The sequence below is a fragment of the Phyllobates terribilis genome, unplaced genomic scaffold, assembly GCF_046119375.1.
Source record: "Phyllobates terribilis strain yellow unplaced genomic scaffold, ASM4611937v1 Scaffold_4__5_contigs__length_816908805, whole genome shotgun sequence".
NCBI classification, from domain to species: Eukaryota; Metazoa; Chordata; class Amphibia; order Anura; family Dendrobatidae; genus Phyllobates; species Phyllobates terribilis.
In genome coordinates this window covers 679452436-679477265 of record NW_027362764.1, presented here as the reverse complement: position 1 = coordinate 679477265, position 24830 = coordinate 679452436, and the positions used below count along the sequence as shown (strand labels likewise).

The 24830-nt window shown below is 47.4% G+C and overlaps 1 non-coding gene and 8 pseudogenes across 1 annotated transcript; all 9 read right to left on the bottom strand.

Annotated features, from left to right (window-relative positions):
* Positions 1–2905: 2905 nt before the first annotated feature.
* LOC141270243 (5S ribosomal RNA) lies at positions 2906–3023 on the bottom strand (annotated as a pseudogene).
* Positions 3024–3645: 622 nt separating this feature from the next.
* LOC141268814 (5S ribosomal RNA) lies at positions 3646–3763 on the bottom strand (annotated as a pseudogene).
* Positions 3764–4704: 941 nt separating this feature from the next.
* On the bottom strand, positions 4705–4824 carry LOC141267218 (5S ribosomal RNA). The gene has a single exon (XR_012321229.1). It is a non-coding gene; the product is annotated as a 5S ribosomal RNA (ribosomal RNA).
* Positions 4825–5444: 620 nt separating this feature from the next.
* Positions 5445–5563, bottom strand: LOC141267686 (5S ribosomal RNA; annotated as a pseudogene).
* A 931-nt stretch (positions 5564–6494) lies between these two features.
* LOC141268704 (5S ribosomal RNA) lies at positions 6495–6614 on the bottom strand (annotated as a pseudogene).
* Positions 6615–7235: 621 nt separating this feature from the next.
* On the bottom strand, positions 7236–7354 carry LOC141267320 (5S ribosomal RNA; annotated as a pseudogene).
* Positions 7355–8285: 931 nt separating this feature from the next.
* LOC141269611 (5S ribosomal RNA) lies at positions 8286–8405 on the bottom strand (annotated as a pseudogene).
* Positions 8406–9027: 622 nt separating this feature from the next.
* LOC141267966 (5S ribosomal RNA) lies at positions 9028–9146 on the bottom strand (annotated as a pseudogene).
* A 934-nt stretch (positions 9147–10080) lies between these two features.
* On the bottom strand, positions 10081–10200 carry LOC141267526 (5S ribosomal RNA; annotated as a pseudogene).
* Between the last annotated feature and the right edge of the window lie 14630 nt (positions 10201–24830).

Below are 24830 nucleotides of genomic sequence, written 5' to 3'. Positions count from 1 at the left end.
ACATTTTCTGAGTAAACACAACAATTCATTCATTCATTTATTCATTCATTCATTCATTCATACATTCATATATTTATTCATTTTGGTTCAGGAGTATACATTCTTTGATATTATTGGTTTAATAAAGATATAAAAACTTGTTTTTTCAAAATACACTGACACCTATGGGTTGGAAAAGGTAATTACACCTATGACATAAAAATGTTCTATCATATGGAGAACTTGATTGATAATGAATTTTTATCTATAATTGTTTATTATTCCAAACATAATTTATTTTAATATTTTGATAATAATTAGATGGATATTACTGATTGCTATGGTACGCTGTGATATTATAGGTTAGGAAAAACTGCCAGATTTGGTATCAGATTAGGGAATGAAGACTTCAATCAAAACATCGCAATTATGAATTCTATCTAAATAAAGACTTTTAATTTTTATAAATCAAAGAGATTCTCAAAAGTTACAAGAAGAAGCAACTGACATCCGGACGTCTCAGAAGGTAACAGGTGTGAATGCTGAGTGTTATAATAGACTGTGTCCATTACATACAATACAATTCACACCACTGATCACCAGGACGGCAGAGGACGATGATCCTATATGTACTGTGTTGTGTTCAAGTTTCATCACGTTCCACTGGTTTCTTATCACCTGCAACGCTTCAATGAAAGCTGGTGAACAGGTAATACCTGGCATATGTGTCCTGTATATAAAGGACTGAATACTGTTTATGGTGCTATATAAAGCAGGAAAGTGTCAAGTTAACCCTTGCTTTACTGACCAAAGACGTCACATCTGTTCCAAAAGTGACACGAGACCAGTGCGGACACACGGAAGATTCCAAAGACGATCCAACGTAAGTCCAGGTTACACTGCACAGATATTAAAGCTACATTTCATCCATGGACTTTGTTTTCTTATCAACTGACACACATGATCTTTCTAATAAAGAGTACAGTTTATGGACTGAACAATAATGAACACAATTATGGACTGTACAATATCTACATGCTGTAATTTATTTCAAAGGAGTTTTCATCTAAAGACTGTGTTATAAAAGAACCAAGAAGAAGAGGAGACGACGACCCGATGACAACAGATGATGACGATTGAACCCGCGATTGCTTCAATTTAGAAATAGGGAAGTATAATTATACATATTAAATGAATATTAGTCACGGCTTACCATAACATGAATTCACATCATTATATAGCAATAATCCGATATTGATACTATTATTACTATTATTATTATAATGGAAATTTAATGATATTGCCAAGGAAGAAGGAAAGAAAAAATGATTGATGAATGTATCTTCTTTTGAGAAATTTCAGTTAAAGTCCTTTTATTCTCAAAAAAGGGGGAAATGTTAAATGGTTAATTATGGAAATTCATTTGGAATGTTAATCGATAATCATTTTTCTGAGTTCTATGCCTCAGCCATCGTGTCTAGTTGACATGCGCTATTTGTGTGTGTATTTTTGGTTCACTACCATATGTAGAACAGGTGTCCATATGACTGGCTATAAAAGCCCATGGTACAGAAAGGGGGGGCTCTCTTGCTCTGCCCACCCCACAAGACACAGAATCTTCATGCTGAGAAGAAGATGACATGTAGGCCTGGACACATGCTGGACAAAGACATGATTTACCTGCCAGGATCCAAGGAAAGATGGGTGAATCTCAACAATTAAGCTAATTATGGACAAATGGACAATTACTTTATCACTAATTATTGTATGTACCTGCTGCAATCTGATTCTTTTTAATAGACAATCCAAGAATAAATAGATATATTTTTTTATAAGAATATCGTGATATTGATACTTTGAGAAGTCCTCAGTAGAAAAAAATAATACAGGAATAGTATTATTTTACAGTCTCCCATCCAAGTACTAACCATGCCTGACCCTGCTTAGCTTCCAAGATCAGATGAGATCGAGCGTGTTCAGGGTGATGTGGCCAAAGGCGGAGACAAACCTCTCACTTGCTGCTTTCCTACTTTGAAGTCTGGCTGCCGGCTGCCCTTTCCAGTGCTCAGCAAGACCAGGTCCTTTTGTGCTTTCCCTTCTCTTCAATTTTTTTGCTGGCTTCCTTAAAAGGTCTTGAAGACACAACGCCCCAGTCAGAGCCGCTGAGCTCACTGATCGGCTGCAGCGCTGTCGACGGAACGTCAGCTTCACGGCCAATGCCACAGGCCGGGAGCAGAGGCGAGACTCACCGGTAGACCCGGGTAGGGTGAGTAGAGCACGGTTAGTTGCTTTCTAATAGGCTGCAGCCGGGGATTAACTTTTAATGAAAGGGAACAATCCCTTTGACTGTCTGCAGCGCGCCACACCTAAGCGCACTCTCACACGCAAGCCAGCATGCACACGTGCTCGCACGTGACAACACCCCCTATCTGCCCCTACAACCTCTCCGTCACCATGCGTCAGACTCTCCTGCCTGTTTTATGATTTCAGGGCCCTAGCAGGATTCACCCCCCCCTCCCCAATTCCTTCCGCACCTTCCTTGCCTTCCTTGCACTGAGGTTAGCTCTTTGTCAGCCGTCTGGCTTGGTTACACAAGCTTCTTTGCAGAGAAACATGTTACTTCTGCTGGCCCTCGCTAGGCGGCCGGCATCCAAAACCTTCCCTGGGCACCTGCTGTAAGCCTGGCCCCTTCACGGCCCCGGGTGCTTTTAACGCCATCATTTCCACACGGCGAGCTGCGGAGTCAATAGGCACTCCTAGCCGTGGCAAGGAGCTCGGTGTCAGGCCTGCGTGGTTGCGTACTTAGCTGCCAACTGGCTCAGAGGCCTTGGGGCTTCCATCATCTAAGTTACTTAAGGTCGGTGTCCGGCAAGGCGCCGTTCCATGCTAGCCGAGCTGGGCAGTAGGGCAAAACGTCATCAAAATGGTCTACAGCACCCGGTGTTCCCAGGAGGTCTCCCATCCAAATACTGTCCGAGCCCAGGCCTGCTTTGCTTTTGAGATCAGACGAGATCAGGCATATCCAAGGTGGTAGGACCACTAGACGCTGCTCGATTCATCGCCCGGCCAGCCTTTCTCAGGAACGCTTGGTGGCGAGCAATCTGGCCGTGACGGGGCGGGCTCCGAAGGGTCAATGCAAAGGCTGTGCCGTCCCTACAGGTGTGGTTTGTTTAGCAGTGATTCACCCGCCGCATCAGGTGTCTTCAAAAATGTCTCGGCGCAGGGTCTCCTGCAGGCTAAACCCTTCATTGCGGTAATGTGACAGAAAGAGCAAGCTGGACCCGTAACTTGGGGGCAGAGCGAGACGTCCAAGGGTGAATGAAGGAAGAGGGTGAGATGGTTGCCAGTGACTTTGAGCTGCTCTTCAGGGGGGAGGGTCGTGTTGCCTGCAAAGGTCTTCTGCTTGGGGTTACCGGTGGTTGCCTCCAGCCTCGCGGGAGGCGCCGGTCCTGGTGAAAAGGAGCCTAGTATTAAAAGTAAAGAAGCAACAATGCTGGAGGCCCACGGTGATCAGAAGGATGCTGGTATTTTGCAGAGATGAAATAGCGCAAGAGAGAAAGCAAATGAAAAAAAGAAAAGAGAATGAATGTGTGCCCTTGTGAAAGGGAATGGAAAAAAGGCATAGAAGAGATTGCCCCCTGCTGGTAGAAGGAAGGAGAAACCAAATGCCTATAGCACCTGGTATTCCCAGGTGGTCTCCCATCCAAGTACTAACCAGGCCCAACCCTGCTTAGTTCCAAGATCAGACGAGATCAGGCGTGTTCAGGGTGGTGTGGCCGTCTGCAGATACATGCTTCTCACTTGCTGCTTTTCTACTTTGAAGTCTGGCTGCTGGCTGCCCTTTCCAGTGCTCAGCAAGACCAGGTCCTTTTGTGCTTTCCCTTCTCTTCAATTTTTTTGCTGGCTTCCTTAAAAGGTCTTGTAGACACAACGCCCCACTCAGAGCCGCTGAGCTCACTGATTGGCTGCAGCGCTGTCGACGGAACGTCAGCTTCACGGCCAATGCCACAGGCCGGGAGCAGAGGCGAGACTCACCGGTAGACCAGGGTAGGGTGAGTAGAGCGCGGTTAGTTGCTTTCTAATAGCCTGCAGCAAGGGATTAACTTTTAATGAAAGGGAACAATCCCTTTGACTGTCTGCAGCGCGCCACACCTAGGAAGCGCACTCTCACACACAAGCCAGCATGCACACGTGCTCGCATGTGACAACACCCCCTATCTGCCTCTACAACCTCTCCATCACCATGCGTCAGACTCTCCTGCATGTTTTATGATTTCAGGGCCCTAGCAGGAATCACCCCCCCCTCCCAATTCCTTCCGCACCTTCCTTGCCTTCCTTGCACTGAGGTTAGCTCTTTGTCAGCCGTCTGGCTTGGTTACACAAGCTTCTTTGCAGAGAAACATGTTACTTCTGCTGGCCCTCGCTAGGCGGCCGGCATCCAAAACCTTCCCGGGGCACCTGCTGAAAGCCTGGCCCCTTCACGGCCCCCTGGTGCTTTTAACGCCTTCATTTCCACACGGCGAGCTGCGGAGTCAATAAGCACTCCTAGCCGTGACAAGGAGTTCGGTGTCAGGCCTGCGTGAAGACGGCGGGCTAGCGTATTTAGCTGCCAACTGGCTCAGAGGCCATGGGGCTTCCATCATCTAAGTTACTTAAGGTCAGTGTCCGGCAAGGCGCCCTTCCATGCTAGTCGAGCTGGGCAGTAGGGCAAAACGTCATCAAAATGGTCTACAGCACCCGGTGTTCCCAGGAGGTATCCCATCCAAGTACTGTCCGAGCCCTGCCCTGCTTTGCTTCCGAGATCAGACGAGATCAGGTGTATCCAAGGTGGTATGGCCAGTAGACGCTGCTCAATTCATCGCCCGGCCAGCCTTTCTCAGGATCGCTTGGTGGCGAGCAATCTGGCCGTGACTGGGCGGGCTCCGAAGGGTCCATGCAAAGGCTGTGCCGTCCCTACAGGTGTGGTTTGTTTAGCAGTGATTCACCGCCGCATCAGGTGTCTTCAAAAATGTCTCGGCGCAGGGTCTCCTGCAGGCTAAACCCTTCATCGCGGTAATGTGACAGAAAGAGCAAGCTGGACTCGTAACTTGGGGGAGGAGCGAGACATCCAGGGGTGAATGAAGGAAGAGGGTGAGATGGTTGCCAGTGACTTTGAGCTGCTCTTCAGGGGGGAGGGTCGTGTTGCCTGCAAAGGTCTTCTGCTTGGGGCTACCGGTGGTTGCCTCCAGCCACGCGGGAGACGCTGGTCCTGCTGAAAAGGAGCCTAGTATTAAAAGTAAAGAAGCAACAATGCTGAAGGCCCACGGTGATCAGAAGGATGCTGGTATTTTGCAGAGATGAAATAGCGCAAGAGAGAAAGCAAATGAAAAAAAGAAAAGAGAGTGAGTGTGTGCACTTGTGAAATGGAATGGAAAAAAGGCATAGAAGAGAGTGCCCCCTGCTGGTGGAAGGAAAGAAAAAGCATAAGCCTACAGCACCTGGTATTCCCAGGCAGTCTCCCATCCAAGTACTAACCAGGCCCAACCCTGGTTAGGTTCTGAGATCAGACAAGATCAGGAATGTTCAGGGTAGTGTGGCCATAGGCAGAGACAAGCCTCTCACTTGCTGCTTTTCTAGTTGAAGTCTGGCTGCCGGCTGCCCTTTCCAGTGCTCAGCAAGACCAGGTCCTTTTGTGCTTTCCCTTCTCTTCAATTTTTTTGCTGGCTTCCTTAAAAGGTCTTGTAGACACAACGCCCCACTCAGACCTGCTGAGCTCACTGATCGGCTGCAGCGCTGTCGACGGAACGTCAGCTTCACGGCCAATGCCACAGGCCGGGAGCAGAGGCGAGACTCACCGGTAGACCCGGGTAGGGTGAGTAGAGCGCGGTTAGTTGCTTTCTAAAAGCCTGCAGCCGGGGATTAACTTTTAATGAAAGGGAACAATCACTTTGACTGTCTGCAGCGCGCCACACCTAGGATGCGCACTCTCACACACAAGCCAGCATGCACACATGCTCGCACGTGACAGCACCCCCTATCTGCCCCTACAACCTCTCCGTCACCATGCGTCAGACTCTCCTGCCTGTTTTATGATTTCAGGGCCCTAGCAGGAATCACCCCCCCCTCCCCAATTCCTTCCGCACCTTCCTTGCACTGAGGTTAGCTCTTTGGCAGCCGTCTGGCTTGGTTACACAAGCTTCCTTGCAGAGAAACATGTTACTTCTGCTGGCCCTCGCTAGGCGGCCGGCATCCAAATCCTTCCCTGGGCACCTGCTATAAGCCTGGCCCCTTCACGGCCCCGGGTGCTTTTAACGCCATCATTTCCACACGGCGAGCTGCGGAGTCAATAAGCACTCCTAGCCGTGACAAGGAGTTCGGTGTCAGGCCTGCGTGAAGACGGCGGGCTAGCGTACTTAGCTGCCAACTGGCTCAGAGGCCTTGGGGCTTCCATCATCTAAGTTACTTAAGGTCGGTGTCCGGCAACGTGCCGTTCCATGCTAGCCGAGCTGGGCAGTAGGGCAAAATGTCATCAAAATGGTCTACAGCACCCGGTGTTTCCAGGAGGTATCCCATCCAAGTACTGTCCGAGCCCAGCCCTGCTTTGCTTCCGAGATCAGACAAGATCGGGCATATCCAAGGTGGTATGGCCAGTAGACGCTGCTCGATCGATCGCCCGGACAGCCTTTCTCAGGATCGCTTGGTGGCGAGCAATCTGGCCGTGACGGGGTGGGCTCCGAAGGGTCCATGCAAAGGCTGTGCCGTCCCTACAGGTGTGGTTTGTTTAGCAGTGATTCACCCGCCGCATCAGGTGTCTTCAAAAACGTCTCGGCGCAGGGTCTCCTGCAGGCTAAACCCTTCATCGCGGTAATGTGACAGAAAGAGCAAGCTGGACCCGTAACTTGGGGGAGGAGCGAGACATCCAGGGGTGAATGAAGGAAGAGGGTGAGATGGTTGCCAGTGACTTTGAGCTGCTCTTCAGGGGGGAGGGTCGTGTTGCCTGCAAAGGTCTTCTGCTTGGGGTTACCGGTGGTTGCCTCCAGCCACGCGGGAGACGCTGGTCCTGGTGAAAAGGAGCCTAGTATTAAAAGTAAAGAAGCAACAATGCTGGAGGCCCACGGTGATCAGAAGGATGCTGGTATTTTGCAGAGATGAAATAGCGCAAGAGAGAAAGCAAATGAAAAAAAGAATAGAGAATGAATGTGTGCACTTGTGAAAGGGAATGGAAAAAAGGCATAGAAGAGAGTGCCCCCTGCTGGTGGAAGGAAGGAAAAAGCAAAAGCCTACAGCACCTGGCATTCCCAGGCGGTCTCCTATCTAAGTACTAACCAGGCCCAACCCTGCTTAGCTTCTGAGATCAGATGAGATTGGGCGTGTTCAGGGTGGTGTGGCCATAGACAGAGACAAGCCTCTCACTTGCTGCTTTTCTACTTTGAAGTCTGGCTGCCGGATGCCCTTTCCAGTGTTCAGCAAGACCAGGTCCTTTTGTGCTTTCCCTTCTCTTCAATTTTTTTGCTGGCTTCCTTAAAAGGTCTTGTAGACAGAATGCCCCACTCAGAGCCACTGAGCTCACTGATCGGCTGCAGCGCTGTCGACGGAACGTCAGCTTCACGGCCAATGCCACAGGCCGGGAGCAGAGGCGAGACTCACCGGTAGACCCGGGTAGGGTGAGTAGAGCGCTGTTAGTTGCTTTCTAATAGCCTGCAGATGGGTATTAACTTTTAATGTAAGGGAACTATCCCTTTGACTGTCTGCAGCGCGCCACACCTAGGAAGCGCACTGTCACACACAAGCCAGCATGCACACGTGCTCGCACGTGACAACACCCCCTATCTGCCCCAACAACCTCTCCGTCACCATGCGTCAGACTCTCCTGCCTGTTTTATGATTTCAGGGCGCTAGCAGGAATCCCCCCCCCTCCCCAATTCCTTCCGCACCTTCCTTGCACTGAGGTTATCTCTTTGTCAGCCGTCTGGCTTGGTTACACAAGCTTCTTTGCAGAGAAACATGTTACTTCTGCTGGCCCTCGCTAGGCGGCCGGCAACCAAAACCTTCCCTGGGCACCTGCTGAAAGCCTGGCCCCTTCACGGCCCTGGTTGCTTTTAACGCCATCATTTCCACACGGCGAGCTGCGCAGTCAATAAGCACTCCTAGCCGTGGCAAGGAGCTCGGTGTCAGGTCTGCGTGAAGGCGGCAGGGTAGCGTATTTAGTTGCCAACTGGCTCAGAGGCCTTGGGGCTTCCATCATCTAAGTTACTTAAGGTCGGTGTCCGGCAAGGCGCCGTTCCATGCTAGCCGAGCTGGGCAGTAGGGCAAAACGTCATCAAAATGGTCTACAGCACCCGGTGTTCCCAGGAGGTCTCCCATCCAAGTACTGTCTGAGCCCAGCCCTGCTGTGTTTCCGAGATCAGATGAGATTGGGCGTATCCAAGGTGGTATGGCCAGTAGACGCTGCTCGATCCATCGCCCGGCCAGCCTTTCTCAGGATCGCTTATTGGCGAGCAATATGGCCGTGACGGGGCGGGCTCCGAAGGGTCCATGCAAAGGCTGTGCCATCCCTAAAGGTGTGGTTTCTTTAGCAGTGATTCACCGGCCGCATAAGGTGTCTTCAAAAATGTCTCGGCGCAGGGTCTCCTGCAGGCTAAACCCTTCATCGCGGTAATGTGACAGAAAGAGCAAGCTGGACCCGTAACTTGGGGGCGGAGCGAGACGTCCAGGGGTGAATGAAGGAAGAGGGTGAGATGGTTGCCAGTGACTTTGAGCTGCTCTTCAGGGGGGAGGGTCGTGTTGCCTGCAAAGGTCTTCTGCTTGGGGTTACCTGTGGTTGCCTCCAGCCACGTGGGAGACGCTGGTCCTGGTGAAAAGGAGCCTAGTATTAAAAGTAAATAAGCAACAATGCTGGAGGCCCACGGTGATCAGAAGGATGCTGGTATTTTGCAGAGATGAAATAGCGCAAGAGAGAAAGCAAATGAAAAAAAAGAAAAGAGAATGAATGTGTGCACTTGTGAAAGGGAATGGAAAAAAGGCATAGAAGAGAGTGCCCCCTGCTGGTGGAAAGAAGGAAAAAGCAAAAGCCTACAGCACCTGGTATTCCCAGGCAGTCTCCCATCAAGGTACTAACCAATCCCAACCCTGCTTAGCTTCCAAGATCAGACGAGATCAGGCGTGTCCAGGGTGGTGTGGCCCTAGGCATTGACAAGCCTCTCACTTGCTGCTTTTCTACTTTGTCGTCTGGCTGCCGGCTGCCCTTTCCAGTGCTCAGCAAGACCAGGTCCTTTTGTGCTTTCCCTTCTCTTCAATTTTTTTGCTGGCTTCCTTAAAAGGTCTTGTAGACAGAAGGCCCCACTCAGAGCCGCTGAGCTCACTGATCGGCTGCAGCGCTGTCGAAGGAACGTCAGCTTCACGGCCAATGCCACAGGCCGGGAGCAGAGACGAGACTCACCGGTAGACCCGGGTAGGGTGAGTAGAGCGCGGTTAGTTGCTTTCTAATAGCCTGCAGCCGGGGATTAACTTTTAATGAAAGGGAACAATCCCTTTGACTGTCTGCAGCGCGTCCCACACCTAGGAAGCGCACTCTCACACACAAGCCAGCATGCACACGTGCTCGCACGTGACAACACCCCCTATCTGCCCCTACAACCTCTATGTCACCATGCGTCAGACTCTCCTGCCTGTTTTATGATTTCAGGGCCCTAGCAGGAATCACCCCCCCCTCCCCAATTCCTTCCTTGCCTTTCTTGCACTAAGGTTAGCTCTTTGTCAGCCATCTGGCTTGGTTACACAAGCTTCTTTGCAGAGAAACATGTTACTTCTGCTGGCCCTCGCTAGGCGGCCGGCATCCAAAACCTTCCCTGGGCACCTGCTGAAAGCCTGGCCCCTTCACAGCCCCGGGTGCTTTTAACGCCATCATTTCCACACAGCGAGCTGCGGAGTCAATAAGCACTCCTAGCCGTGGCAAGGAGCTCGGTGTCAGGCCTGCGTGAAGGCGGCGGGGTAGCGTACTTAGCTGCCAACTGGCTCAGAGGCCTTGGGGCTTCCATCATCTAAGTTACTAAAGGTCGGTGTCCGGCAATGCGCCATTCCATGCTAGCCGAGCTGGGAAGTAGGGCAAAACGTCATCAAAATGGTCTACAGCACCCAGTGTTCCCAGGAGGTCTCCCATTCAAGTACTGTTCGAGCCCAGCCCTGCTTTGCTTCCGAGATCAGACGAGATCGGGCGTATCCAAGGTGGTATGGCCAGTAGACGCTTCTGAATCCATCGCCCGGCCAGCCTTTCTCAGGATCGCTTGATGGCGAGCAATCTGGCCGTGACGGGGCGGGCTCCGAAGGGTCCATGCAAAGGCTGTGCCGTCCCTACAGGTGTGGCTTGTTTAGTAGTGATTCACCCGCCGCATCAGGTGTCTTCAAAAATGGCTTGGCGCAGGGTCTCCTGCAGGCTAAACCCTTCATCGCGGTAATGTGACAGAAAGATCAAGCTGGACCTGTAACTTGGGGGGGGACCGAGACGTCCAGGGGTGAATGAAGGAAGAGGGTGAGATGGTTGCCAGTGAGTTTGAGCTGCTCTTCAGGGGGGAGGGTCGTGTTGCCTGCAAAGTTCTTCTGCTTGGGGTTACCGGTGGTTGCCTCCAGCCACCCGGGAGAGGCTGGTCCTGGTGAAAAGGAGCCTAGTATTAAAAGTAAATAAGCAACAATGTTGGAGGCCCACGGTGATCAGAAGGATGCTTGTATTTTGCAGAGATGAAATAGCGCAAGAGAGAAAGCAAATGAAAAAAAGAAAAGAGAATGAATGTGTGCACTTGTGAAAGGGAATGGAAAAAAGGCATAGAAGAGAGTGCCCCCTGCTGGTGGAAGGAAGGAAAAAGCAAAAGCCTACAGCACCTGGCATTCCCAGGCGGTCTCTGTTAAATGGTTAGTTATGGAAATTCATTTGGAATGTTAATCGATAATCATTTTTCTGAGTTCTATGCCTCAGCCATCGTGTCTAGTTGACATGCGCTATTTGTGTGTGTATTTTTGGTTCACTACCATATGTAGAACAGGTGTCCATACGACTGGCTATAAAAGCCCATGGTACAGAATGGGGGGGCTCTCTTGCTCTGCCCACCCCACAAGACACAGAATCTTCATGCTGAGAAGCAGATGACATGTAGGCCTGGACACATGCTGGACAAAGACATGATTTACCAGCCAGGATCCAAGGAAAGATGGGTGAATCTCAACAATTAAGCTAATTATGGACAAATGGACAATTACTTTATAACTAATTATTGTATGTACCTGCTGCAATCTGATTCTTTTTAATGGACAATCCAAGAATAAATAGATACATTTTTTTAAAAGAATATCGTGATATTGATACTTTGAGAAGTCCTCAGTAGAAAAAAATAATATAGGAAGAGTATTATTTTACAATGGTGAGCCAGCCAGTCCTGTTTTTTTGCTTTTTAAATTAAGTAAGTGAATTTCTTCCGTGAACAAGGGGGGAGTCCTGACGAGCTGAACAGCTGTTGTTCACTTGTCAGTAAATTCACTAGTTTTTCACGAGAAGCAGAAAGGACCTACAGACTGAGGAAAGACAGGAAGCAGAGGTACTAACAAGGAACAGAATCACACAGGAAAAGAATCAGACGAACTGAAGACAGGACGTGCTGATAAAGAGAAGCCAAGGAATCTTAAGGTAAGCAAAATATGGATATAATTTTTTCTTTTGCTAAACAAAGTAATATTAATTTCAAAGTTAATGTAGGAGATGACATAGAAGTTTTGTGGCTCAGTTTATACAAAGAATGTGAATTGCAGAATTTACAGTTAACTTCTAAATTGGTAAATAGAGACAAACAGAAATTGAGAAATATTCTACATTTGGTAGATTTTTTTCATAGTCTTGTGTTAGAGATTTCTAAGCAGGAAAATAGTGTAGAAGTGTCAGACGGTGATACTGATTCTGACTGTAATGTGGAAAATGAACAAGAAGTAAGACACGTGTCTATAACTGAAGGTGACCTTGGGTCTGACCAAGAGACGGACATACAGAAACCTGACATGGGAGGAGACATGACTGACATACGAGAAACCGACATACTAGGTGATGTGGGAGGAGACGTGAGTGACGTAGGAGGAACGGACGTACAAGAGCCACTAAAAATATCAGAGAATTCTGGAATTACCCAGGCTCAACTCCAAATTAAAATGAGGAAAAATTTGCTGAAATTATACAAATCATGCCAAAATATGATGTCAAAATCCATGCCTGTAGAAATTCAGAGACATTTGATAAATTCTCTGATAAGTTTGATTTATCCAATGAGGAGAGGAATCAATTATTTTAAATATGGATTCCTGTGACATTGTCCAGACGTTTACATTTAATGCCGTGTGAAAATGACTCTCCTAATGGATGAGAAAATGATTCGGACAGATTAAGATATTTGATTTATTGTGTCACAAAGGATTTTCCCAACATAGAAGATCTGCAGAAACTAAGGATTGGTAGGAAGGAATGTACATATACATTCATGTCCATATTTGAACGGTTGTACAAAGCTCTCATCAAAAATGGAAAAGTACAACATATGATAACAACTTTTGTACAAAAATTCAAATTCCTAAATTCAGTTTCCCAAGTTATGGCATCACAAAAAAATTAATTATTTGAATGTGCGCAGATGCTGGATTCTGTTAGAAAACATGAGAATCGTGAAAAGAAAATAAATCAAGCTAAATTTATAAAACCAGGAAAGGTAAAATCTTACCAAAAGCCAATATCAAACTCTCCTAGACTGAGTCATCCCCATAGTGAACTCTATCAAATACGCAGAAGATTTCATATATGTTATAAGCCATATCAGCCAGTGCAAAGATCCATCTCTCCACAGAATGAGTTAATTCTCAGTCAGAACTGTGATTCTCTAAAAAGGAAAATGGCTGAAACTGATGGACAGAGACAGGTGAGACGACCAACTCACAGTGACGTCATGGAATGTGGACAGAAGAACAGGCAGTTCTCTGAGGTTTTGAAGGATAGAAAAATGGCTTTCCTAAAGAGGGTGTTCCTGGAGATATTTGAGAGAGACAGAAGATTTGGTTTAGGGAGTGGCTAAGGAAAAACTGTAATTATAATGTATCAAAATGTAATACAATGTCTCAATATTTATTTATAATCTCATACAGTAAATTGTAGTTACATAGTTTCTAATAGTTCATATATATATATATATATGTACACTTTTCTAAGTAGAGATTGCGTATAATTGTATTTATATACGTTTATAAAATATATATATATATATTAATTAATAAATTAGAACTTCATATATATAAATTTAAGTAGCAATATTTTGAATTACATTAGAACCAACCAATATATGTATAAGATATTTAAATAATTCTGTTTCTGTATGAATTTGATATTTAATTTTATTTTCTTATATTTCCTTAGAGTTTTCATTACAAAGCAGGATTTGATCAGAGAACTCTAAAATGGATTTATTTCTTTATTCACACAGGAAGTGAAAAAATTGCATGATTTTATGTGTATAACATTTTAAAATAATAACAATATATCTAGTTGAACTATAATATATATGTAATACTTATTAATTCTTTTGTGTTGCTAATATTTTCTGTGCATGAAGTGTTCGTGCAAATTAAAGTAGCTTTACAGCATGACGTGTGACAGCTGCGGCCTTTGAACTTTGAGCTAATAGTATAGGATCCCATTCATTCTATTTTCAACTGATGTAACTTAAGACCGGGCAGCCAGTGAAGAAAGAATCTAAGACAAGAGTTTTTTCAAGTGTCTGAAATTCCAGTGACTTACTCTCATATTATATAATATGTACTTGGGGAATATTCAAAGAAATATAAAGATATTCAATTGATATGGCAATGCGCGTTAATAAATTGGGATACAACAATTTTGGGTTAAATATATATATATATATCTAAAACTTCATATGTGGAATGTTTGAGTTGAACAGATCTGTGAATGTCAGAGTGAAGGTGACAGATGAGTAAATCAGCAGCTGCTAAGTGTGATTGATGTGACAGAGGCCTCGTATGTTTGTATGTTTGAAAAAAAAAATGTTTCTTTATGTGAAGGTACAAAAATATATTTAAATCTGAGGAAATTAAAATACATAATTAGGTATTACAGTGCCTACAAGTAGTATTCAACCCCCTGCAGATTTAGGTGGTTGACACATGCTGAATTAACTTGGCATTGTGACATTTGTACTGTAGATCAGCCTGGAAGTGGGAAATGCACTGCAGCAACTTTTTTTTTGTTTTTTTGTTTTTTTAAAACGTTAAAAGTTAATTCAGAGTGTCATTTATTATTCAACCCCTCAAACCACAAGAATTCTGTTTGGTCCCCCTAAAGTATTAAGAAGTAGTTCAGGCTCCAAGAATATTGAGCTTCACATGTGTGGATTAAAGATCTCTTTTGCCTGCCTTTTCTGACTATTTAAGAACCTCCCCAAACTTGTGAACAGCACTCAGACATTTTCAACATGGGAAAGACAAAAGAGCATTCCAAGGCCATCAGAGACAAGATCGTGGAGGGTCACAAGGCTGGCAAGGGGTACAAAACCCTTTCCAAGGAGTTGGGCCTACTTGTCTCCACTGTTGGGAGCATCATCCGTAAGTGGAAGGCTTATGGAACGACTGTTAGCCTTCCACGGCCTGGACAGCCTTTGAAAGTGTCCTCCCGTGCCGAGGCCAGGCTTGTCCGAAGAGTCAAGGCTGTAGCGCCGGCGTCCCTGCCCTCTGCTAGGCAGGGACGCTGTTCCCCTCACCTCTCTGCTCCGTGCCCGGCGTCCTCCTCCTGCTCTGCTGGCAGCGCGCGCTCCTTCCCGGCCACTGTGCTTAGGGCGCGCGCGCTCTCCCTCCCTCTTAAAGGGGCCGCGCGCGCCGTCCTAAGGAGTCCCCGGCCAATGGCCGGAGGACTTCACCATATATAAGGCACCTCCTCCAAAATGGAGGTGCCCGAGCAATGTTGTTGCACTGTTCACTACTCTGCTTCAGCCCTCAGGTCCCGTTGCCAGTTACCTGCCAGATACCTGCCAGATTCCTGCCAGCTTGCTGTCTTTTTCCTGCCTGATATTCTGCTACCTGCCTGCTAGACTGAGCTCCGACGGTCTGCCTTACTACTCCTGTCAGGCTGTCTAAGGACGAGCTTGACCGCTCACCTGGGAGCGCACATCAACTACCTGCCTGCTTGCCTGAGGTCCGACGTCTGCCTTCCAACTCTTGTCAGTCTGTCTATGGACCAGCTTGCCCGCTCACCTGGGAGCGCACATCTGCTACCTGCCTGCTAGCCTACCTGGAGTCTCTGCCGTCACGTGCTGTGACCACCTGCCTGTCCAGTGACTCCTGCCCGCTCACCTGGGAGCGCTCATCTGCTGCCTGTCTGCTAGCCTACCTGGAGGCTCTGCCGTCACGTGCTGTGACCACCCGCCTGTCCAGAGACTTCTGCCCGTTCACCTGGGAGCGCTCATCTGCCGCCTGTCTGTTGGTCTTCCTGGAAGCTCCGCCGTCACATGCTGTGACCACCCGTTTATCCAGAGACTCTCGCCTGCTCACCTGGGAGCTCACGTCTACCATCAGCTGCCACAGGTCGTACCAACCCTTTACCCAGAGACTGCCCCGGTCACTTGCCGTGACCATCTGCCCGTTCACCCAGAGACTGCCCCGGTCACTTGCCGTGACCATCTGCCCGTTCACCCAGAGACTGCCCCGGTCACTTGCCGTGACCATCTGCCCGTTCATCCAGAGACTGTCCCGGTCACTTGCCGTGACCTCCTGCCCGTTCTTCTAGAGACTGTCCCGGTCACCTGCTGTAACTGCCTGCCTGGTCGCCACCTGCTCCCTTACAAGGACCGCCCCCTTGTATAGTAGCTCAGAGGTTCCGCCTCCCAGACCCGTTACAGTTTGCTCGGGCCATGGAACCCGGTGGCACCCAAGCTCCCTCGCTCTCGGTCCTGTGTCATGAACTGTCCCGTCAGAGGTCCCAACAGGAGTCCATCCTGGGTCACCTGCGGAATGTCAATTCTCGCCTGGACACTCTGACTGCTCCGCCAGCAACCTCCGCCAGTGCCATGACTCGCAATCCGGCAGCTCCGCTGTCCATTAATACCATGGTATCCTACCCCGGACCCCGGCTTTCTGTACCTCCTCGCTTCGGAGGCGACTCCGCCCAGGCTCGGGGCTTCATAAATCAGTGCACCCTGCACTTTGAACTCCTGTCCCACCAGTTTAACTCCGACCGGGCCAAAATTGCCTTCATCATGTCCCATCTCACCGGGGAGGCCCTGGCCTGGGTAAATCCTCTATGGGAGAGAGGAGACCCCTGGTGTCCGACTTGCCTGCCTTTCTCATGGCTTTCCGGAAAGTCTTCGACGAACCCGGACGGAAGACCTCATCCGCATCATCACTGCTACGCCTCCGTCAGGGAAGTCTCACCGTGGGCCAATATGCCATACGGTTCCGTACCCTTGCCTCGGAGCTGGCCTGGGATAACGACGCTCTGGTATCCGTCTTCTGGGAGGGTCTGTCCGGCCGTATTAAAGATGAACTTGCCAGTCGGGACATTCCTACCACTCTCGATGACCTAATAACTCTTGCCACCCGGATTGACCTACGGTTCCAGGAGCGTGCCAAAGAGGTCACCCGTGAGAGGAGGTTTCCACGTCTAGCTCCTACTTTTCAGAAATCCGTCTCTCCCCAGGTACACTCTCCTGAGCCTATGCAGGTCGACCAGACCAAGATGGTCAAAACCCGTCAGGACTTACGCCGTGCCGAGGGGAGCTGCTTCTACTGTGGCAGTAAGGAGCACCAGATCTGTGCCTGCCCGGAGAGGTCGGGAAACGCCTGTGTCTAGGTTCGCTCAGAGAGGTCGACCTAGACAAGAATAAATCCTCTCCATCTCTGCTGCTGTCAGTCTCAATCGTCTGCGGGGAGAACCGTTATTTCGAACTAGCCCAACTTGACTCTGGAGCAGCCGGGAATCTTATTTCACAGTCCCTGGTAGAGAAATTCCGCATCCCCACCAAACCTCTGGCTGTACCCTTGTCTGTTGCTGCCGTGGATGGGGGTCTCTTACCACGCCCCATCCAACTCATCACCGAATCCATTACTCTGCAGGTGGGAATACTGCATTCTGAGAGTATCTCCTTTCATGTTCTGCCTGGACTCTCTCACGCCCTCTTGCTAGGTCTACCTTGGCTCCAGAGACATGCACCCGTGGTTGACTGGCAGACCGGAGAAGTCCTTCGCTGGGGACAGGACTGCCATAAGACCTGTCTGGTTCCCGTCCATCCCGTCCGTCCTTCTCCTACCCCAGCTAATCTACCTGGACTTCCGATTCCTTATTGGTCTTATGCTGATGTCTTTAATAAAAAGGAGGCAGAGACACCACCCCCTCATAGACCATACGACTGCCCTATCGACCTGTTACCTGGTACTACTCCTCCCTGTGGGCGTATTTATCCATTATCCGCTGCTGAGACCCGGTCGATGTCCGAATATATTGAGGAGAATCTGGCCAGGGGATTCATCCGGAAATCTACCTCCCCGGCGGGAGCAGGCTTCTTTTTCGTCAAAAAGAAGGACGGCTCTCTCCGTCCCTGTATAGACTATAGAGGCCTTAACCAGATCACGGTGAAGAATAAGTACCCCCTTCCGCTCATTCCGGAGTTATTTGATCGTCTGAGGGGGGCTAGAATCTTCACCAAACTGGACCTCCGTGGGGCGTACAACCTGGTTCGTATCCGTCAGGGGGATGAATGGAAGACGGCATTCAACACCCGGGACGGCCACTATGAATATCTGGTAATGCCCTTTGGTCTCTGTAACGCTCCTGCCGTCTTTCAACAGTTGGTCAATGACATCTTCCGGGACCTTCTCTACTCCTGCGTAGTGGTGTACCTGGATGACATCTTGGTCTTCTCTCCGGATCTCCAGACTCACCGGAGGGACGTTCGTCAGGTCCTGCTCAGGCAGAATCACCTCTTCGCTAAATACGAGAAGTGCCTCTTTGAGCAGACCTCGCTTCCGTTTTTGGGCTACATTATTTCTCAGACCGGCCTACGAATGGATCCAGAGAAACTGTCCGCCATCGAGAAATGGCCTCGACCGGAGGGGTTGAAGGCCATTCAGCGGTTCCTGGGCTTCGCCAACTACTACCGCCTCTTCATACCGCACTTCTCTTCCCGGACTGCCCCAATTTCCGCGCTCACCCGTAAGGGTACTAATCCCAAAGAGTGGCCGCCCGAAGCAGAGGAGGCCTTTCTTTCCTTAAAACAGGCCTTCTCTTCCGCCCCGGTGCTGCATCGCCCGGATGGCAACAAACAGTTCTTCCTGGAAGTTGACGCCTCCTCCTCTGGAGCCGGAGCGGTACTTACTCAAAAATCATCTTCCGGGAGGATGGTAACTTGCGGCTTCTTCTCTAAACTCTTCTCCTCCTCAGAGCACAATTATTCCATAGGAGACCGAGAGTTATTGGCCATCAAACTCTCATTGGAGGAGTGGCGTTACCTGCTCGAGGGGGCTCTTCACCCAGTAATAATTTACACTGACCACAAGAACTTGGCTTACCTCCAGCATGCCCAGAGACTTAACCTGCGCCAAGCCCGGTGGTCCTTGTTTTTTGCTCGCTTTGATTTTGTTCTTCATTTTCGCCCGGCTGACAAAAACGTCAAGGCGGACGCCTTGTCTCGATCCTTTCTGGTGTCTGATCTCGAGGAAGATCCGAAACACATCATCGATCCCGCCAGAGTAATGCAGGTGGCTCCCGTGAGTCTAAATCGTCTCCCTCCCGGAAAGACGTTCGTATCAGTACCTGATCGGGAGAAGATCCTTCACTGGGGTCACTCGTCTAAACTGGCTGGCCACGCCGGTCAGAAAAAGACCCTCCAGCTTATTACCCGGCACCACTGGTGGCCTAGCCTGCACAAGGACGTAATAGACTTTGTTTCTGCCTGTGTGTCCTGCGCCCGCAACAAGGTTCCGAGACATCTGCCAGCCGGTCGCCTCCTTCCGCTTTCTGTACCTGCTGCCCCCTGGCAGCATATAGCAATGGACTTTATAACTGACCTCCCAGTCTCTGCCGGTTGTACGGTCATTTGGGTGGTCGCTGACCGCTTCTCCAAGATGGCTCATTTCGTTCCCCTGCCAGGCCTCCCGTCTGCACCCGAGCTAGCTAAAGACTTTATTCGTCACATCTTTCGTCTTCATGGCCTGCCCCTCCACATCGTGTCGGATCGTGGGGTACAGTTCACCTCACGTTTCTGGAGAGCCACTTGTAAACTGCTAGACGTCACCCTGGACTTCTCTTCCGCTTACCACCCACAGTCCAATGGTCAAGTGGAGCGGATCAATCAGAACCTGACCAGTTACCTCCGGCACTTCGTTAATGCCCATCATTCAGACTGGGTGGATCTCCTACCATGGGCCGAGTTCTCTTATAACAGTCACGAGAGCGAATCCTCCTCCAAATCCCCGTTTTTTGTAGTCGTCGGTCAGCATCCTCGGATTCCTTTTCCTGTCTCCACCTCTGTGGACAACCCGGCTGCGGAATCTCTCGTTAGCAAATTTTCCTCCATTTGGGAGAGTACCCGATCCGCACTCCTTCAGTCGTCCGAACAGATGAAAAGACACGCTGACAAAAAACGCCTGGATCCTCCACAATTTCGTCCTGGAGATAAAGTCTGGCTCTCATCTAAATATGTCCGACTCAAGATACCTTCTTACAAGTTAGGGCCTCGGTTCATCGGTCCTCTGGAGGTCATCAGTCAGATCAACCCAGTGGCCTATAAATTGAAACTCCCGGCCAACTTACGGATCCCTAACTCCTTCCATGTATCTCTCCTCAAACCTGTGGTACTTAACTCTTTTTCCAAGTCTACAGGTACGCCTCCTGCTCCGGTTTCTGCTGAGGACGAGTTTGAGGTAGAGAACATTCTTGCCACCAAAAGGGTAAGAGGAAAGACCTTTTTTCTAGTAGATTGGAAGGGGTTTGGTCCTGAGGAGAGAACGTGGGAGCCCCGGGAGAACATCCATGCCCCGCTCATCCTTGCTAAATTTCTGTCTGGCCTAAAAAAGGGGGGGCCTAAAGGGGGGGTACTGTAGCGCCGGAGTCCCTGCCCCGCGCTCCTTCCCGGCCACTGTGCTTAGGGCGCGCGCGCGCGCTCTCCCTCTTAAAGGGGCCGTGCGCGCCGTCCTAAGGAGTCCCCGGCCAATGGCCGGAGGACTTCACCATATATAAGGCACCTCCTCCAAAATGGAGGTGCCCGAGCAATGTTGTTGCACTGTTCACTACTCTGCTTCAGCCCTCAGGTCCCGTTGCCAGTTACCTGCCAGATACCTGCCAGATTCCTGCCAGCTTGCTGTCTTATTACTGCCTGATATTCTGCTACCTGCCTGCTAGCCTGAGGTCCGACGGTCTGCCTTACTACTCCTGTCAGACTGTCTAAGGACCAGCTTGCCCGCTCACCTGGGAGCGCACATCAACTACCTGCCTGCTTGCCTGAGGTCCGACGGTCTGCCTTCCAACTCTTGTCAGTCTGTCTATGGACCAGCTTGCCCGATCAACTGGGAGCGCACATCTGCTACCTGCCTGCTAGCCTACCTGGAGGCTCTGCCGTCACGTGCTGTGACCACCTGCCTGTCCAGTGACTCCTGGCCGCTCACCTGGGAGCGCTCATGTGCTGCCTGTCTGCTAGCCTACCTGGAGGCTCTGCCGTCACGTGCTGTGACCACCCGCCTGTCCAGAGACTTCTGCCCGCTCACCTGGGAGCGCTCATCTGCCGCCTGTCTGTTGGTCTTCCTGGAGGCTCCGCCGTCACATGCTGTGACCACCCGTTTATCCAGAGACTCTCGCCTGCTCACCTGGGAGCTCACGTCTACCATCAGCCGCCACACGTCGTACCAACCCTTTACCCAGAGACTGCCCCGGTCACTTGCCGTGACCATCTGCCCGTTCACCCAGAGACTGCCTCGGTCACTTGCCGTGACCATCTGCCCATTCACCCAGAGACTGCCCTGGTCACTTGCCGTGACCATCTGCCCGTTCATCCAGAGACTGCCCCGGTCACTTGCCGAGACCTCCTGCCCGTTCTTCTAGAGACTGTCCCGGTCACCTGCTGTGACTGCCTGCCTGGTCGCCACCCGCTCCCTTACAAGGACCGCCCCCTTGTATAGTAGCTCAGAGGTTCCGCCTCCCAGACCCGTTACAAAGGCTAACCCAAGGACAACAAGGAAGGAGCTCCGGGAAGATCTCATGGCAGTGGGGACATTGGTTTCAGTCAATACCATAAGTAACGTACTCCACCGCAATGGTCTCCCCTCCAGACGAGCCCGTAAGGTACCTTTACTTTCAAAGCGTCATGTCAAGGCTCGTCTACAGTTTGCTCATGATCACTTGGAGGACTCTGAGACAGACTGGTTCAAGGTTCTATGGTCTGATGAGACCAAGATCGAGATCTTTGGTGCCAACCACACACGTGACGTTTGGAGACTGGATGGCACTGCATACGACCCCAAGAATACCATCCCTACAGTCAAGCATGGTGGTGGCAGCATCATGCTGTGGGGCTGTTTCTCTGCCAAGGGGCCTGGCCATCTGGTCCTCATCCATGGGAAGATGGATAGCACAGCCTACCTGGAGATTTTGGCCTTAACCCAATTGAAAACTTGTGGAAGGAGCTCAAGAATAAAGTCCACATGAGACACCCAAAGAACCTAGATAACTTGGAGAAGATCTGCATGGAGGAGTGGGCCAAGATAACTCCACAGACCTGTGCCGGCCTGATCAGGTCTTATAAAAGACGATTATTAGCTGTAATTGCAAACAAGGGTTATTCCACAAAATATTAAACATAGGGTTTGAATAATAATTGACACACACTTTTATGTTTAAAATTTAATAAAATTCAACTGAGCAACATAACTTTTTGGTTTGTAAGATTTATGCTTATGTTCATAAAACCTACTCTCGTTTGCAGTTTGAAGGCTCTAACTTATTTGCATCTTATCAAACCAGCTAAATCTGCAGGGGGTTAAATACTACTTGTAGGCACTGTATCTACATATATATATTTCTATATTTCTTTAATAATTATTATTTCTTGATTTAACTAATAGTGGATAAGGGCAACCACACATCAAAATGGTTTACAAAGCAAATTTATATTTAGAATAATTTTCCACATGATAATATTCTTGAATAACTATAATATTATTTTTAATGGTTACCTAAATAGGTACACACCTCTCTTTAGTCAAATCTATGCTACTCATCGATATGAAATTTATGCACAATATTTCTAGAAGAATAATTATTTTTAATTTGGTTCTGATATATACATAAATTTTATAAAATAATATTTTTGGTATTAAGGGGGAAAATGTGTCTTTGATCCTGATTACATAATCACTTTTGATCAATACTTACTTTCCACACATTTTAATAAAGAAGAAATAATAATAAGGTACTATGGTATAATTAAGAAGGGTATTACATGCAAAGTTGCAAAATTTAATATTTTTTGGTGGTACAAGGTTATGACAAATATGAAATCATCCAGATAATGGAGATATAAGGGTATTTTTTATGGAGAATATAATTACTCTGCATTTGTCATTAAAATTTAAAGGTCTTATTTTTATTTTTATTCTTATTTTTACTCTTAATTTTATTTTTCATTTTTAAAATTTTATTCTTACTTTATACTTCTTATTTTTCTATTTTTTCATTTTTTAATTCTCATTTGATTTTATTTCAGTTCAATATCTCAATTGAGAAAACACATTAATATTTAATAAAGTAATGTCTAATACAAGAGTATTGCTTCATTAAATATATATTGCTAAGGAAAAAAATGTTTACATTTTCTGAGTAAACACAACATTTCATTCATTCAATTATTCATTCATTCATTCATTCATACATTCATATATTTATTCATTTTGGTTCAGGAGTATACATTCTTTGATATTATTGGTTTAATAAAGATATAAAAACTTGTTTTTTCAAAATACACTGACACCTATGGGTTGGAAAAGGTAATTACACCTATGACATAAAAATGTTCTATCATACGGAGAACTTGATTGATAATGAATTATTATATATTATTGTTTATTATTCCAAACATAATTTATTTTAATATTTTGATAATAATTAGATGGATATTACTGATTGCTATGGTACGCTGTGATATTATAGGTTAGGAAAAACTGCCAGATTTGGTATCAGATTAGGGAATGAAGACTTCAATCAAGACATCGCAATTATGAATTCTATCTTAATAAAGACTTTTAATTTTTATAAATCAAAGAGATTCTCAAAAGTTACAAGAAGAAGCAACTGATATCCGGACGTCTCAGAAGGTAACAGGTGTGAATGCTGAGTGTTATAATAGACTGTGTCCATTACATACAATACAATTCACACCACTGATCACCAGGATGGCAGAGGACGATGATCCTATATGTACTGTGTTGTGTTCAAGTTTCATCACGTTCCAGTGGTTTCTTATCACCTGCAACGCTTCAATGAAAGCTGGTGAACAGGTAATACCTGGCATATGTGTCCTGTATATAAAGGACTGAGTACTGTTTATGGTGCTATATAAAGCAGGAAAGTGTCAAGTTAACCCTTGCTTTACTGACCAAAGACGTCATATCTGTTCCAAAAGTGACACGAGACCAGTGCGGACACACGGAAGATTCCAAAGACGATCCAACGTAAGTCCAGGTGACACTGCACAGATATTAAAGCTACATTTCATCCATGGACTTTGTTTTCTTATCAACTGACACACATGATCTTTCTAATAAAGAGTACAGTTTATGGACTAAACAATAATGAACACAATTATGGACTGTACAATATCTACATGCTGTAATTTATTTCAAAGAAGTTTTCATCTAAAGACTGTGTTATAAAAAAACCAAGAAGAAGTCGAGACGACGACCCGATGACATCAGATGATGACGATTGAACCCGCGATTGCTTCAATTTAGATATAGGGAAGTATAATTATACATATTAAATGAATATTAGTCACGGCTTACCATAACATGAATTCACATCATTATATAACAATAATCCGATATTAATACTATTATTACTATTATTATTATTATGGAAATTTAATGATATTGCCATGGAAGAAGGAAAGAAAAAATGATTGATGAATGTATCTTCTTTTGAGATTTTTCAGTTAAAGTCCTTTTATTCTCAAAAAAGGGGGAAATGTTAAATGGCTAATTATGGAAATTCATTTGGAATGTTAATCGATAATCATTTTTCTGAGTTCTATGCCTCAGCCATCGGGTCTAGTTGACATGCGCTATTTGTGTGTGTATTTTTGGTTCACTACCATATTTAGAACAGGTGTCCATACGACTGGCTATAAAAGCCCATGGTACAGAAAGGGGGGGCTCTCTTGCTCTGCCCACCCCACAAGACACAGAATCTTCATGCTGAGAAGCAGATGACATGTAGGCCTGGACACATGCTGGACAAAAACATGATTTACCAGCCAGGATCCAAGGAAAGATGGGTGAATCTCAACAATTAAGCTAATTATAGACAAATGGACAATTACTTTATAACTAATTATTGTATGTACCTGCTGCAATCTGATTCTTTTTAATGGACAATCCAAGAATAAATAGATACATTTTTTTATAAGAATATCGTGATATTGATACTTTGAGAAGTCCTCAGTAGAAAAAAAAAATACAGGAAGAGTATTATTTTACAGTCTCCCATCCAAGTACTAACCAGGCCTGACCCTGCTTAGCTTCCGAGATCAGATGAGATCAGGCGTGTTCAGGGTGGTGTGGCCATAGGCAGAGACAAGCCTCTC